The 15,794-nt window shown below is 48.4% G+C and overlaps 1 long non-coding RNA gene across 1 annotated transcript in view; it reads right to left on the bottom strand.

Moving 5' to 3' along the window:
* Positions 1-15,261, bottom strand: part of LOC146399598 (uncharacterized) — a 71,443-nt gene extending 56,182 nt beyond the window's left edge. The window contains exons 1-2 of the long non-coding RNA XR_014818369.1: positions 14,989-15,261; positions 14,499-14,584 (exon numbers count right to left, since the gene is read on the bottom strand). This is a non-coding gene — a long non-coding RNA (uncharacterized LOC146399598). The remainder of the gene's footprint in view (positions 1-14,498; positions 14,585-14,988) is intronic.
* Positions 15,262-15,794: the final 533 nt, after the last annotated feature.

The following is a 15,794-nucleotide window of genomic DNA, read 5'->3' as shown; positions in this document are numbered from 1 at the left end:
ATATAACCAACATTTGTGTGTGTGTGTGTGTGTGTGTGTGTGTGTGTGTATACACACATGTAGGTACGTATGTATGCATATAAAACACCAATGAGAAGGGAGAGGAAGAGAAAGGAAAGTGAGTCTGGCGATGGTGTGAGCTAAAGCTGCAAATGTTATTTTAAAAAGTCAAAAGAGGAGGTTCTGTTGGGCCTCACCTGGTTAAGAACCCAACATAGTGTCTGTGAGGATGCGGGTTCCATCCCTGGCCTCGCTCAGTGGGTTAAGGATCCAGCGTTGCTGCGGCTGTGGTGGAGGCTGGCAGCTGCAGCTCCGAGTCCACCCCTAGCCTTGGGACACCAGCCTCCTGACCTTGAGGCTACGCTGCAGGATTCTTGACACGGACTCTTCCTCTGGGACCCCTCTGTCTTTAGCAGCTCTGCCAACAGGGGAGAAAAGGCCCCTGGACTCTCCCCAGGCACCAGCTTTCTCCTGCATTTGAAAGCTCGAGACTACAGCTTTCCCTTTGGTACCCAAGAAATTGGTGGAAGCTTCTGGAATCACCCAGATTGCTTTGCTCTTATCAATCACCACAGAAGGGTGGGGCCACCCTCACCCCTGCGAGGGTACAGGGAGGGGACTCTCACCGGGGAGATGAATGCCACTTGAGCGGGAAAGGGAAGGAGAGGACATCTGATGAGACCCCCTCTTAGAACTGGGACCCTGACTACTCGGTGGCTGCTGGTGAAGAGGTGTTGTGTGTTATGAGTCCTGTGACCGCTGCTATTGCCATCATCACATTCTCCTTCCCTTGCCTGTCCCAGGGCACCCCTCCCAGAGCTGCTGGGGGACCATTGACCAAAACTGCCCATCTTGGTCGAGCACAACAATAGCCACTTGCATAGCCGGAGGCCCTGATAAGGACCACGGGGCTGCCCTCAAGACTAACTGGGAGGATGCGGGAGGGGCCCGTAGGAGGGAGATGACCAACCTCCCAGGATCCTCAGCGCTGGAATCCATCTTGGCCAGAGGTGTGCACGCCATCAAGAAGGATCCTGAGCCAGACCAAGTACAGGGGACTGGCCAGAGACAACCCGGGAACTAACCCTCTTCCCATAAGGCCTGAGACGGGGAGCCCCATGGCAGAGTCCTTCTCCTGGGTTCCCTCACCTGCTGCAGGCGCCCCTTCCCAACAAAGTCTTTGATTTGTCAGCACGTGTGTCTCCTTGGACAATTCATTTCCAAGTGTTAGGGTCCCCCTTCCTGCAACAAAACGTCCCAAATCCAAGATGCAAACGAAGCCAGCATTTCCAGGAAGGATACCAGGAGCCAAGATCAATTCTATTTTTCTTAATTAAAAAAAATTTTTTTTTCTTTTTGGGGCTGCACCAGCAGCATATGGAAGTTCCCAGGCTAAGGGTCAAATCAGAGCTGCAGGTGCAGGCCTACACCACAGCCACAGCAACACCAGACCTGAGCCGCGTCTTCGACCCACACCATAGCTCTCGGCAATGCTAGATCTTTAACCCACTGATCGAGGCCAGGGATCGAACCTGCATCCTCAGGGATAATAGTTGGGTTGGTAGTATGCACAAGGTCAACTCCCCAAGGTCAGTGCTAGACGTCTCTCTATCACTTCTGCCTCCACCAGGATAAACCCAAGGTCCCCCGAGCTTAGAAGACAGCAGGGAGGCTGGACTCAAATCTGGGGTGAATGAAAACGCCGCGGGAAGAGGTCCAGATCCCTCCCCACACGGCCACTTAAAAGCATGCAGGTGGGACAAGACAGGGAAGACAAGAAAGGAAAAAACAGACAAATTGGGAACCAATCGCGGGCCACCCGCTCCCTTAGGTTGCGGAGTCTGCCCTCCTGTCTCTTTGACTCGGTTCTCGGGGCAGGGCCGCAGCCACGTGGGTGGACAAGGAGGAAGTGAGATTCGAATCTGTCCACCTTCCCCAGGGAGGAGCCCAGCCCCAGCGGAGCTGCACGCAGGAGCCTGGTTTCCCGGGGCGAGGCCCACGCCTCCTCCTCCTCCCTCCCCGGGCCTGTGAAATGGACACGGTACCGGCAAGTCCGGAGCCCGCGTCTGAAGCCGTCACTGTTCAGACGGTGTGTGCGGCGGCTCTCGGGGAGACGGGCCCTGGCCATCCCCGCAGGACCGGCCGCTGCCATCGCCCCCGCAGTCTTTGCCGGTCTCGCTGCAGGTGACCGGAGCACACGTCCCCCTCCGCCCCCGTCCTCCCCAAAACCTGTTCTCGGGGGAGAAATGAGTTATCGGTCACGTCTGCGGAATATGTATTTGTCACCTGGTGGTTGTTTTTTAAAGCCATAGCGGCGATCGTGAAAGAGCTGGTTTGGCTACCTGCCCAGGACACCAGTGGCCACACAGGAAATGGTTTTAAAGAAGACGCGATGGCTTCTCAGAGCCTGGGAAGGCTCTCTGGGCAACGTGGGCTTCTGCCACCTACGGCAGCTACTGTCTGCGCGGAGGCCCTGGTCCTGACGCAGCCCCGGGCAGAGCGCGTCCACATCGGGCGCTGACATCCGACCTCAAGAGCATCTGAAGCGTCGCGCTCTCCAGAAGAGCGATGACACGCAATTTATAGGAAACCGTGGGCTTCGGGGAAGGTTCCTTTTTAACAAACTCCCTTTGATATCACTCTTTAGTCTCTGGCTTAATAATTAATCAGGAGAAGGAAAGCTACACTTAAAGGAAGTGGTTGAAGAATCGATGCGAAATGAGCATCAGCGCTGGTGAAATAAAACGGGCTCCTGCAGCCGGAGCCCCGAAAGGCTCCCTCGCAGACACGAATCCCCTCCGAGCCAGCCCCTCCTGCCTCTCCTGCGCATTCTGTATTTGTCACATGGAAAAGGGACGTCCTAGCCCATGATTTTTTTAATTTAAAAATTAAAATGAAAAGACCAACATGTTTCTGATGAGCCAGTATCTTTGTCTTTCCCCAAATAAAAAAGTAGCAACGCTATTTCCCTGACCTCTCTGTGCTTCTCCTCTTTAAACCGTGAGTGTAAGGAGGAAACAGCGAAGCTAAGAGAACGTAACCATTAGAGAAATATTTCCAGCTGCTTCTGGGGAGCTTACTTAAGATGCATCTGACGCCACCCTCAAAATATTGACTTCATGTTTCGGTGGATATCAGGATTTATTGTCCCTTGAGGTAAATATCGACCTCCTCCTTGCCACGGTCAATATTTACGGTGCTGCTCGCTCCCATACATCTTGCTATCAGTGCCTGCGATGACTCAAGCAGCTAAAGGGAAAGAAAAGTTGGGGAGGAGAGATCACGGGAATGTCTTAACTTGGTTCTGCCTTTTCTGGAAGCGGCGAGCTGGCCAGCATCCCCCCACCCGACCCCAGAGAGACGTGTTTAGTGGGTGGGTTGCACTCCCCGTGGCCCCTTCTCCATTTTCAAGTCCTTGCTTCTTCTGCCTGCTGTGCATTTAACCTAATTCCCTCTTCCATCAACCAGAACCATCTCTGTTCTGAGTTGCGCTCTCCACCCCCTCAAGACAACCATTCAGCATCCTCCGGCTCCCTACACTGGGAAAAACTCCATCTGCTTAGTTGTAGCCAAGGACCGACTCGGGTTCATGGAACTCCCCTCGATATAACTCACCCCCAGAGGAATGCATTTTTTTTAAAATTTTTATTAGAGTTGATTTACATGGTTCTGTCCATTTCTGCTGTACAGCAAAGTGACCCATCACACATCTGTGCACATTCTCTTTCTCACATTCTCTTCTACCGTGTTCCATCACGGGGGGTTGGACATAGTTCTCTGTTCTATACAGCAGGACTTCATTGTCTGTCCTTTCAAAAGGTGAGGAATGCTTTTTTTATTCTTTCGCTTTTTAGGGCTACACCCATGGCATATGGAAGTTCCCAGGCTAGGGGTTGAATCAGACCTACAGATGCCAGCCGACACCACAGCCATGCAACACGGGATCCAAGAAATGTCTGTGACCTACACCACAGCTCGTGGCAACGCTGGATCCTTAACCCACTGAGTGAGGCCAGGGATCCAACCCACATCCTCATGGATGCTGGTTGGGTTTGTTAACCGCTGAGCCATGATGGGAACTCTGAAGAATGCATTTTTAACTAGAGAATTCTGCGGCCATAGTCACAAGGAGCTCTTGTGAGAAGGAGGTGTACAGGGCTGCCCATTCTGCAGACGGAGCTCCAAAGAGTGCCAGGTCTTTCTTCAGACTTAGCTCGTCCTCCCACCTCTGCTGAAGGCAGAAGAGACATTACGTTCTGAATACATCCGTAAGATTCTGCAAGCATCTTCCTCTCTTAGGATGCGGAGGGGTACCCCTTCACCGGTGGTTCTCCTCTTCCACGTTCAGAATTAGGAAGTGGGTGAGGAAGAGCTGGGCAGAGTGAGCAGAAGAACCGCGGGAACCAAGCCAGAGGATAAGATCTGGGGTGTGGAACATGCAACAGACTTTAGAAAATGCTGGTGAGATGCATGAAACACACAAGCACTCGTGGGCTTAGGGACTGTTTGCAGTTTCCCAGAAGGAGATTGCTGCCGTCTTGGTATAGTGGCCTCTTATAAAGACCCCACTGGAGGGCCACAGAATTTTCCTGGCCTGTACTTGGTGAATGAGAATTAAGTTATCATGAATTTTCCTGGCCTGTAATAATTAATGAGAATTAAGTTATCATGGACCTTGGCTACGAAGAATTAATTTCATGTCCCCAGAGCTTTGCTTGGGAAATTTTCTAAAAGTAGCTTCATTCAGGCGTTTCCATTGTGGCTCAGTGGGTTCAAGATCCAGTATTGCCACAAGTTGTGGTGTAGGTCACAGATGCAGCTCAGATCTGGCATTGCTGTAGCTGTGGTGTAGGTCGGCAGCTGCAGCTCTGATTTGACCCCCTAGCCTGGGAACTTCCATGTGCCACAGGTGCAGCCCTACAAAATAAAATAAAATAAAATAAAATAAAATAAAATAAAATAAAATAAAATAAAATAAAATAAAATAAAATAAAATAAAATAAAACAAAACAAAACTTCATTCAAAGTTTGGTTTTCAGTCTGCCTATTTACACTTGTCTGTTGAAGAAGTCCCTAGACCTCTTTTTTCTTACTTATTGCTTTCCTGATACTGATTTCTCTTCCCTAAACCTACATATATATTATGAAAAATTTTCAGAGTTCAGTAATTTGCTAAATCCTCGGTTGCCAAAGAGAAAACACAAAGATGGTCCATTCACTTTGGTCTTTACAGGTGAAATCGGAGCCTCTGAAGCCAACAAGTGTGGATGCATTTGTGTTTTAATCCCTTCATCTTCAGCTGGCCAGAAAGAGGCCAAATGCTAAAACTCTGCGATTTCAGCCGAGAGCTTCCTAGAGCCGCATTCAGAAGAGGCAAACAGTGACTGGGTTTCTACACTTGGCACTTCCCTGGACATGGCCAACCATGTACGTGTCCACCACTCTTCGCTTCCTCTCTTGCACATTTCCCTCCACTCTTAATTTTTTTAAAATACTCAATTTTTGGATACAAGAGTCAATAGGTGATCTTTGAAGGCCAGCAGTATTGATCTATGATGCACTCATGACGTGGTGCCGTCGGAGGGAACAACCATGAATCCGTCTCGGATGCGGAGTCCCTGGAAGGAAGCCCATCTGTCTCTGCCCAGTTTCCCCCCACATCCGCATGGCACTGAAGCTCACATCATTTACCAGTGTATTTAAAAATACGCTTCATTAGCCTCTGATACAGCAGGTCCCGGAAATCCGGAGCTGAGTTTTGAATCCTCCTGTAAAACATCTCAAGCCACCTCCAAACAACCCCAGCGGCGGCAGGGATAAGGATTATGCTCTTGTGTTCACTGCCCTAAAAGGCAAGACACAGCCTGTGTGTGCTGTGTTTCCAATAGCCTACCACCGTTTAAAGAAGGAGCTGGAAAACAGAGATTTTTTATTTATTTATTTATTTAACTTACGAAGTTACCAAGAAATACAAAGACATGGGCCAAAGAGAGTAGCTGGCTGGCTTTCTTTGAAAACCTGGCACGCTGCGCCGGGCTGATTCATCCCACGCTCTTCAACCGTCTCAGGTTGATAAACACGAGAAAACATCGATTCGCCCTTTTAGTTTTGACTGTGCTTTCTGGGTAAACGGTGGTCTGTTCCGGAAAGCTGAGGAGTGGCTCTTTGATGGCGTTTCACATTTGATTAAGAAACCCCGTGCATGGCAGACCCACATACACCCAACGGTTAATTGCTTTTTAAAGGAGAATTATGGCACTTTTAACAAGCCGCACATCTCACTGAGCATTGTTAGGGTAGATGCTCTCATTCTGCTGAACTGTCTTATTTGGAGATTTGGGTCCCTAATTGCTTATAAACCATACTGTTTATTAACTCTGGTGTGGTTGTTTATTATGGGAGTTTATTGCTTAATGCCTATAAAAAGCGGCATAAACGAGCTACTTTGGGCTGGGGGTGGCGCCCCTCCCCCATACACACACCCGCACACGCACACACACTCACACACTCACAGAGCTGCACTTAAGTCCATCAGCTGAGAGAAGCAGGAGTCGGGGCCGAATCGCGTGGAGGCAACGCTTAAGGAGGAGCCCGTTGCCTGGTAACCAGAAAGCCCTCTGTTGGCTCAACCGTACATCTTCCTCTGTCCATTACCGACAGTGAAAAGGTTGGTGACCCAGTGAAATATCAGATGAAGTCGCACTATTAACTGGACAAAGGCATTTCGAGGGCTCTTGTACCCTGGTTCCGTGTGATTACTATACACTACGTTCTGCCAGGGCGGGCATGAATCATCACACGATCCGAGTCGGCCCCACGCTGCCCTGAAACGCAGTCGCCCAGCGCTGAGTAATGCAGGGCTGTGTTGAGAAGATGCGGCGACTTGGGTTACTGTGATCTACGGTGTTGTTATTTTGTGGTGAGGACACAAGCTCCTTTTATTTTTCCCCTTTCATAAATGGTGTTTGTCATCCCCTTAAAAAGACAGGCACCCACTGGTTTCTGCAGGACTGTGTCCGTGGGGGAGGGAGGATAATTTGATCCGTGAAGAGGGTGCCGTGTTTTCTCACCCCCTCCAGTTGAACGTCCCTCCGAAGGGACCCGGGCTGGAAGGATCTGAATATTTAAAATTCAACAGAGGCAAAGGATCTGGAGGCCAGACTCCAGGGACTTCGTTTGGGCCCTGACCTCGCTCTCTCTCACCCCTTGCCTGTGGTCGGGTTCCAGGAGCCAGTTTGGATTTAATAAGAAAAAACACCAGCTGGGCATGAGTCCAGCCCTGTTTTGTTCCCCATGCCAAGAACCAGAAATCTAAGATTCCAGCAGCTCAGTCATTTATAATTCGACCTCTGTTTGCAGGAGGTCACATTTGCATAAATTAAGCTGGAGGGGCAAACGCGTTGGCAGTGAGGTGGAACTTGGGCTGGGTGACTGCCTCTGCCTCTAATTAGCCTCTTTAATCCCCGAGGGAAATATTTTGTGGTGGGAAGGAGAAGGCAGTGGGGGAGGGGGAGGGCACATGGTTCACAACAGCCCCCCAACTTGGTCTAAGAGTGTCCATGGCACTTCCTCCCACCATCAACTGGGAGGACTCTCCTTCCGCCCATCCATCCTCTCTGGGTAAACTGAGAAGGTCAGTTCAGCAGATGTATGGGGACCACCTACTGTGTGCTGGGCATGCGCTGAGACGCAAGGTGACAGCAGCCCTCCAAGCCCGCCCATCAAACCCCAGCCCAGGCGTGGGAGCTGGTGTGGGGGTACAGCCACTGGAGCATTCTTTGTTGAACAGCAGCCACCTGGCCCTGTTATCAATCTCTGAAGAGTGAATTCCACCCATGATTCTACCAAAAATATTTATTTTTCTGTGGCGGTTAGGAAAGAAAAACACCCCATCAGCTGGAATTGGATAATTTATAGAGAACGTTTCTGCTGGCTGATCCAATCGAGCATTCTAAAACCCAGAGATCTGGAGCCCCTATTCTCTGCTTTACTGTCTCTTTTTGCCTTTCCTTTTCCTGCTCACCTCTGCTCCCTTTCATCGGATCCACAGCATCAGGGACCAAAGATGCTGACTGCCTCTCTGAGCCATCACGAGTACACTCCAGGTATTTGAAGCTGGATCCATGGCAGCTCCAGAACTCAATGTTCTCCCCATTCTCTCTGGCTCGACAGTACTAACAGCCACCAGTAGGAGGTGCCACTGAAAAAAGTATGTACACAAGGTCCCAAATCTCTTAAATTCCAAAGTGCTGGCTATGTAAATCCAATGCTTTCCCTGCATTAGCAGTGTAGGAGGTTTAAGAATCCATGTTGAAATTGTCTCCATGAAAGCTCCCTTTATTTCTAAGATTGCAGCTGCCAGAGGTGTTGATGCCATTGGTGCAGCGAGGTTTCTAAGCATCTGATCATGCCGCATCATTTATGCACTTCTCCTCCCCTTTCAAAACTTTCCCAAACCTTGTGAGTCTCTGGGTAAACAAGCACCAGCTCCATCATTATGAGCTGAATTGCATCCCCCTCAAAATTCATATGTTGAAGTCTTAACCCCCACACCTGGAATATGGCTGTGTTTAGAGAAAGGGTCTTTAAAGTAAAAATGAGGGCAATGAGGGGACCTCATCCATATAAAGATATTAGGACACAGACACACGCAGAGGAAGGACCATGTGAAGCTGGCCATCTACAAGCCCAGGAGAGACGCTTTGGAAGAAACCAACCCCGCCAACACCACCATCTCGGACTTCTGGTCACCAGAACACCAAGATAATAAATGTCTGAGGTTTAAGCCACCCAGTCTGGGATGCTCTGTCATGGCCGCCGGAGATGACCGATACACTCCTGTGTACAACTGCTTCAGATCTCAGAGAAGGAAAATGAAAGCATCAAGTCAGGTCTTAGCCTAAACTCACCATGCTTCAGGGTGAGTGTCACCCCTGGGCCAACATCAATATACTGAAACGATTACTGCGCAGAGGCATCCACGGTCTTTACTGCCCATCTTGGCTGCTAAGTGGGTACGTGAGGGACCTTGCCTCGCCTTTTGTCTTGTTTCCCTTGTGTTGACATCAAGGGCACTCATTTGGAAGAGAATGCTGGTTTGCTCCTTCAGGGCATAAACATATGAACATGGGATTCATTCTGAACATAAAAGGGAATGGAGAGCGCCAGAGAAAGGGATTGGGGCTGAGAATGGGAGCAAGAACTGGCATTAATCCAGCTAGAAGACTTACATGATGGTAGGAAAACATAATCTCCAGCAAGTCCTTCATTCCGTCCTGTCTTTGTATAATAGGGACCATAATAACTCTCTGAGTTAATACAACAGAGGTCATAAAACAATACAGCATATTTATTAGGGCAAAAGATGGAGCAGAGGCTGATGAATGTAGCAGGAAAGAACCATTAGCAAAATGATGAATTAAAGTTCTGTTTGCATTTCTATTGTGATGGATCATCACTTGTTAGTTTAAGTAATCCCCATGCTTTGATTATAGCTATCAGCCTATAAAAATATTGTCTGAGCCTCAAAGGTGTAATGTCTAAGTGTGCTTATGGAAATTCAAGCACATTATCATTCACTGAACTACCGAGGATGCCAAGAGAATGAAGAAGATATTAGTTTAAACAGGTAATTAGGGTTGTCAAGAAAGGTACAAATTATGAATAGGTCATTTTCCATTTTCTGCTCACATAGATCTGTTCCCCTCCTTCAAGTCTGTCAAATAATATCGTATCCTTTGGTAAGCGCCCCTCCAGCAGTTTTTAAGTCCAGGAAGATGGACGGAGAGTTGAGTTAAGCCCAGATGATGATGGTGATGATGATGGTGGTGGTGGTGATGATGGTGTTGATAGTGGTGATGGCAGCGATGATGGTGTTGGTGATGATAGCGGTGGTGGTGATGATGGTGATGATGGGATGGTGATGGTGGTGGTGTTGCTGATGGTGATGATGTTGATGGTGATGATGTTGGTGGTGATGGTGGTGTTGGTGATGGTGATGGTGTTGATGGTGGTGGTGGTGATGGTGGTGATGATAGTAGTGATGGCAGCGATGATGGTGTTGGTGATGATAGTGGTGGTGGTGATGACTGTGATGATGGTAATGGTGGTGATGGTGGGGGTGATGATGGGATGGTGGTGGTGGTGATGATGGTGGTGGTGGTGGTGATGATGATGGTGTTGCTGATGGTGGTGGTGATGATGGGATGGTGGTGGTGGTGTTGCTGATGGTGGTGATGATGATGGTGGTGATGATGGGATGGTGATGGTGGTCATGATGATGGTGGTGGTGATGATGGTGATGATGGTGATGGTGATGGTGGTGATGGTGGTGGTGATGGTGATGATGGTGGTGGTGATGGTGGTGATGATGATGGTGGTCATGATGGTGGTGGTGATGATGGTGATGATGGTGGTGGTGGTGGTGGTGATGGTGGTGGTGATGGTGGTGATGATGGTGATGATGGGATGGTGGTGGTGGTGATGATGGTGGTGATGATGATGGTGTTGCTGATGGTGGTGGTGATGATGGGATGGTGGTGGTGGTCATGATGATGTTGATGGTGATGATGGTAATGATGGTGATGATGGGATGGTGATGGTGGTATTGCTGATGGTGGTGGTGATGATGGGATGGTGGTGGTGGTCATGATGATGCTGATGGTGATGGTGGTAATGATGGTGATGATGGGATGGTGATGGTGGTGGTGCTGATGGTGGTGGTGATGATGGGATGGTGGTGGTGGTCATGATGATGTTGATGGTGATGATGGTAATGATGGTGATGATGGGATGGTGATGGTGGTGGTGCTGATGGTGGTGGTGATGATGGGATGGTGATGGTGGTGATGATGATGCTGATGATGGTGACAATCACGACAGGTCTATGCGATGATTAATTTTAATGTCAACTCGACTGGCCAGGGGGTGCCCAGATTAAATGCTATTTCTGGAAACAGCTGTGAGGGTATTTCCAGATAAGTTTAGCATCCGAATCATTGGACTCAGGTGGGGTCCTTGTCTTTTCCTCTGTTCCCCAGAGTTAAGCACGCACTAAATGTGCTTCGACAAATAATGCAATTGCTGCAATTTCAAAAGTCCAAATTGTTTCCCAGGGTGATACTTCCGGTCTTATTTTTGGAAGGAGGGTTCTATTTTCTCCTTTCTTGATATTATAGCTGATGTTCAAAGGAGCCAGTTTCAAGTCCAAGTGGGAACCCAAATCCAATGCTAATTCTGGGAAGCTACCCCTGCAGCCTGACACCCACAACACTGTGGGGGAGCCTCCCTTTGTGACCATTTGTCCCAGGGGCTAATCCTGAGGATGTAACAATAGAGCATCAGGACTTCATGATCCTCGAGGAGCCCCAAACCGAAGGATCTCAGAACAAACAGGAGGGACAAGGCGACCCACAGAAAGGGAGAAAATATTTGCATATCATAGATCTGAGAAGGGTCAAGTGTCCAGAAAATATAAAGGACTCTTACAGCATAACCACAAGAAGACAAACAACCCAGTTTAAAATGGCAGGGGATTTGAATGGCTAAAACCAACAGAAAAGGAAGGTTCTGGCTCATTAACACCAAATACTGTCCACATCCATCTTAACTAAACCACAAAGGGACTAAGTCCTATGGAGACAGCTATTCAAATACTGCAGGCTTTAGCCTCCTACCTTTTTGTGGACTAAGAATTACCCCACAGGGGGCCAAACCCTTCTCTTGCGTTTATTTTTATCATTTTTACAATGCCACACCATGAATTGTTGGAAAACAAAAATACCACTAACATCTTCTCTCCCATTTTTTTTTCTGGGGATAATTCTGATATTAAAAGCATTGAGCACATGGTAAGTATTCAATAAATGTCACCAATCCGGAATAAATGTCACCTGTCAAGAATAATCAGGAAGGAAAAACAAGAGAGTAGAACCCTTGACGTGGCTCTGGGACAGGGAGGGGAGAAAACGCAAGAGTTTTGCTTCTTGTAGCGTGTTAGTTTCCTTTAAGGAGGCAAAGCTTCTTTGAAAAGATGCAAATAACCCATCACATGTTTGTGATGAATTCCCTGTTTCATGTTCCCAACTGCCCTCAAGAGTTATTGTTTCACGGGTACAGTGTTTCAATTTTACAAGATGAAAAAAGAGTTATGGGAAAGTGGGTGATGGCAGCCCAGTGATATGATTGCATTAATACCACTGCGTTGTGTACTTCAGATGGCTAAGATGATACGGTTTATGCTATGTGCTCGTAGCCACAACAGAAAAAGTTGGGAAGACAAGACCTCTGTCCAGCGTTCCAATTACACAAGATAAATACGTTCCTGGCATCTAACGTACAACCGAGTGTCTGTAGTTTGTAATTGTGTAAGGTACACGTGAACTTTGTTAGAGAGGAGACCTTGTGGTAATAACGACGTGAGGTGATGGATATGGCAGGTGGCTTAATTGTGATGCATATTTTGTAATGTATATACATAGCAAAGCATTAAGTGGTACCCTTAAACATATATAATTTGAACTGTTCCTTTTTTCATTTGATATTAAAGCATAGCTGATTTACAATGTTTGGTCGGCTTCTGCTGTACCTAGTGTCGTGACCCAGTCATATATACATGAACACACATTCTTCTTATGTTATCCCCCATCGTGTTCTTCTTTTTCTTTTTTTCTTTTTAAGGCCGTACCCACGGCATATGGAGATTCCCAGGCTAGGGGGCAAATCTCGGTTAGAGCCACCAGTCTACACCACAGCTCACAGTAACACCAGATCCCCAACCCACTGAGCAAGGCCAGGGATCGAACCTGCGTCCTTATGGAAGCTAGTCAGATTTGTTTCCACTGAGCCGGGATGGGAACTCCAAAACTACTTATTTTTTCTTAATTAATCCAAAGCACTTTCCTATGATGGCAGTGCCAGCCCTCCGATTAACCTCCGAACAACAGGGCAGAGAAATAGAAGTGAAAGCGTGCTTTAGATGCTCCCAAGAAAACACCAACGGAGCCGGCAGAGGTTGGGGTCTCTGCTGGCAGAGGCAGGTGAGACCAAAGAGGCTTTCCATCTTCCCCCCGAGAGCAGAGGGAACATGGAGATACCCTGATGCTGTTCAAATGGCCCCGCGCCCCGAGGGGTTTCTCACTGTCCTTTGGGACACAGAGAAGGTGATGGAATTTGGCCTGTGGACCCAGATGGTCCCTTGTTTGAGTCTCAGAAAGTGCCCGCCAAGCTGAGGAGGTGATTTAAACCAGGCACCCACACCCCCCGCCACCGCACCCCTACACTGACAAATGCACACACCATGGAGTTCCTGTTGTGGCGCAGCAGAAAGGAACAGCACTAGCATCCGTGAGGACACAGGTTCGATCCCTGGCGGCCTTAAATAAGAAGAAAAAAAAAAGGACTATTTTCTTCAGCAGCCTTGTCAGTTGTTGAGGAAATTAAGGGAGGTTCGCAGTCAGCAAGCTGCAAAAAGCAACATCTCAGCCCAGGCCGTGCTTTGCGAAGCTGCGGAGGGGAGCTGGAGGGGTGGATCTTCGTAACATCTTTATGGGAATGTGTGGCGTGTTCTCTAACGTGTGAAAGATGGGGTCCTAGGATCATAAATTCCAAGCTGAATGCAAAAAGCAGAGGCTTTTTAAGAGAAAGACAAAAAAAAAAAGAAAAAAAATGAGGACCAAGAGGCATCTAGGTGAGAGGCTGAGCGTGAGCAGAGAGGGCAAAGGACCACGTGTTTTCTTGGGGGTTTTCACTCTCTGTTGAGGGTCCAGCTTGCCTTCCACCTGGCTCCCCTCACGGCTCCTCCCAGGATTTGGGGGCTTACCTTTTCCACTGCACCTGCCCCCCGCCAGCCTAGGCAGGGCTGACCGGTCTACTGGCCATGGAAGGCCTTTCTCCAGCTTCTTGCCAGTGGCTCAGACCCTGGCTCAAGAGACCGGCAACCACCCAGGGACCCACCGAGTTCTAGAGCTGCCCCTGAACCTGCCACAATTCACGCCCTTCTGTGCACAGAGGGTGGGGCCGTGCTGGTTTCTGTCACCACCGAATCCTTCAACAGCACTCATCTACTTCCCCTGCGTGTTTTCCCTGGGGTTAAATGCCTACTTTCCTAAATTCCCAGGTCAAGGCTGTGCATGTTTTAAATTTCGAAATATGCTGTTCCTTGTCCTCCAAACCCATGACACTCTCACCCCCAACACTTGAACAAAACTCTCTTGCCTACCGTGCTAGCGGAAGAGAGCTAAGAAACCTGCAGCAGCATAGAATTCCATCCTTTGACCCGCTGATGCTTTCTGACTCTCCTTGACAAAAGCAAAACAAAACGAAAACACACACATTCTACAGAGTTTTTAACTCCATGGAAACCTTTAGAAATGACAAATCTGGCAATAATTAAAGCTGTTATTCTTTTAGGATAGAAAGCTCTTTACCCCTGAGAGCAGACGCAGAAACAAACAAAAGAGAATTTCTTTTTGTCCTCGGGGTTCCCAGAGCAGCCTCACCTTTAATTAGCAGCGGCATCTTCTGGAATCATCCATGTCTTCCGGCACAGGCTGGATGGTCAGTTTTCCTCGGACCCAATCCGCAGCTGCCACAGGAGACGTGCAGAGGAAAGGTCCATTAGCATAATGATTTATTTCCACACTTCTCCAAGCCCAACAGGAAATCCTCATAATTTTAAATGCAAGAGACTGAGAACAAAATATGCTTTGAAATAACAGCGTTCATATTAATCAGAGGTTGTATTAAAAACCACAGGGCACACAGCTGATGGGATTGAGAGCGGCTTTGAACAGTGAGTGTGATAATGCGCTATGGTATTTGCATTTTCAAGGTCATGTCTAGTCAGCTACGGAGATCCTCCTCCTCTGCCTGGAGACACTTGAAACTTTACCTTAACCTGCGTGTTCTATTCCCAAGGTTCATAAGCAGAGAAATAAATGCAAATAAACACATAATTTTTTAATTCATAATGAAAGGACTAATACGCACCAACGTAAGTGTGAAATGAAGACATGTGTACTGCTCAAACCATCATGTTTTCACGCAGCTTTGTTGGCCGACGACAGAGCAGCTCTACAGGTTTCGTGCTGTGGGTACCCCCGGGAAGAGCACACAGCCTCCGAAGTTTGCAGATGAGCTGGGGGACCCTCCTCTACGTGAGTTTTCACACGGATGTCCATCTCTGGATTTGGAGCAGGAATGACTTTTCCACCACCTGCTCTGAGAGCTGGCTCCAGTTAGACTTTCCTGGAGCTGCAAACCTGGCTCCTGTGAAGCACATCACAGCTGAAACTTCAGTCGAAGGGGAGGGACTGGAGAAAAACTTTGCCCACGAATAAGGGAAACGCGGATCTATTTCAGGGTCATGGTGTGGCCACAGTCAAAACCTCTGCCCGCTACTCACTCATCCGCGTAAATACACAAAGTCCGAGGCAGACGGACACAATTCGCAGCTGGAGAATCACAAAGAGAAGGATCAGTCACGTGTTGGAAGTCCCACACGGAGAGGGGTAATTCAGGAACTGAAATATGAATCTGAGCATCAGATTCCCTCCTTACTCAAATTCTCCCAGCTTTGACGTCTTGTCTGTAAAAGAGAAGCAGTAACATCGAACCGAACAGTAACATTATGAGAAACAATGATGAGATTCAATAGATGTTCCGGAGTTCCCGTCGTGGCGCAGTGGTTAACGAATCCGACTAGGAACCATGAGGTTGCGGGTTCGATCCCTGCCCTTGCTCCGTAGGTTAAGGATCTGGCGTTGCCGTGAGCTGTGGTGTAGGTCACAGATGCG

This window comes from Sus scrofa, chromosome 10 (assembly GCF_054392235.1).
Source record: "Sus scrofa isolate SSC_HxYL_T2T_F1_AM1 chromosome 10, Sscrofa_HxYL_maternal_Yorkshire_Landrace_v2.0, whole genome shotgun sequence".
Lineage (NCBI taxonomy): Eukaryota > Metazoa > Chordata > Mammalia > Artiodactyla > Suidae > Sus > Sus scrofa.
Note: the sequence above shows the minus strand (reverse complement) of the source record. Positions and strands in the feature narration are given on the sequence as shown.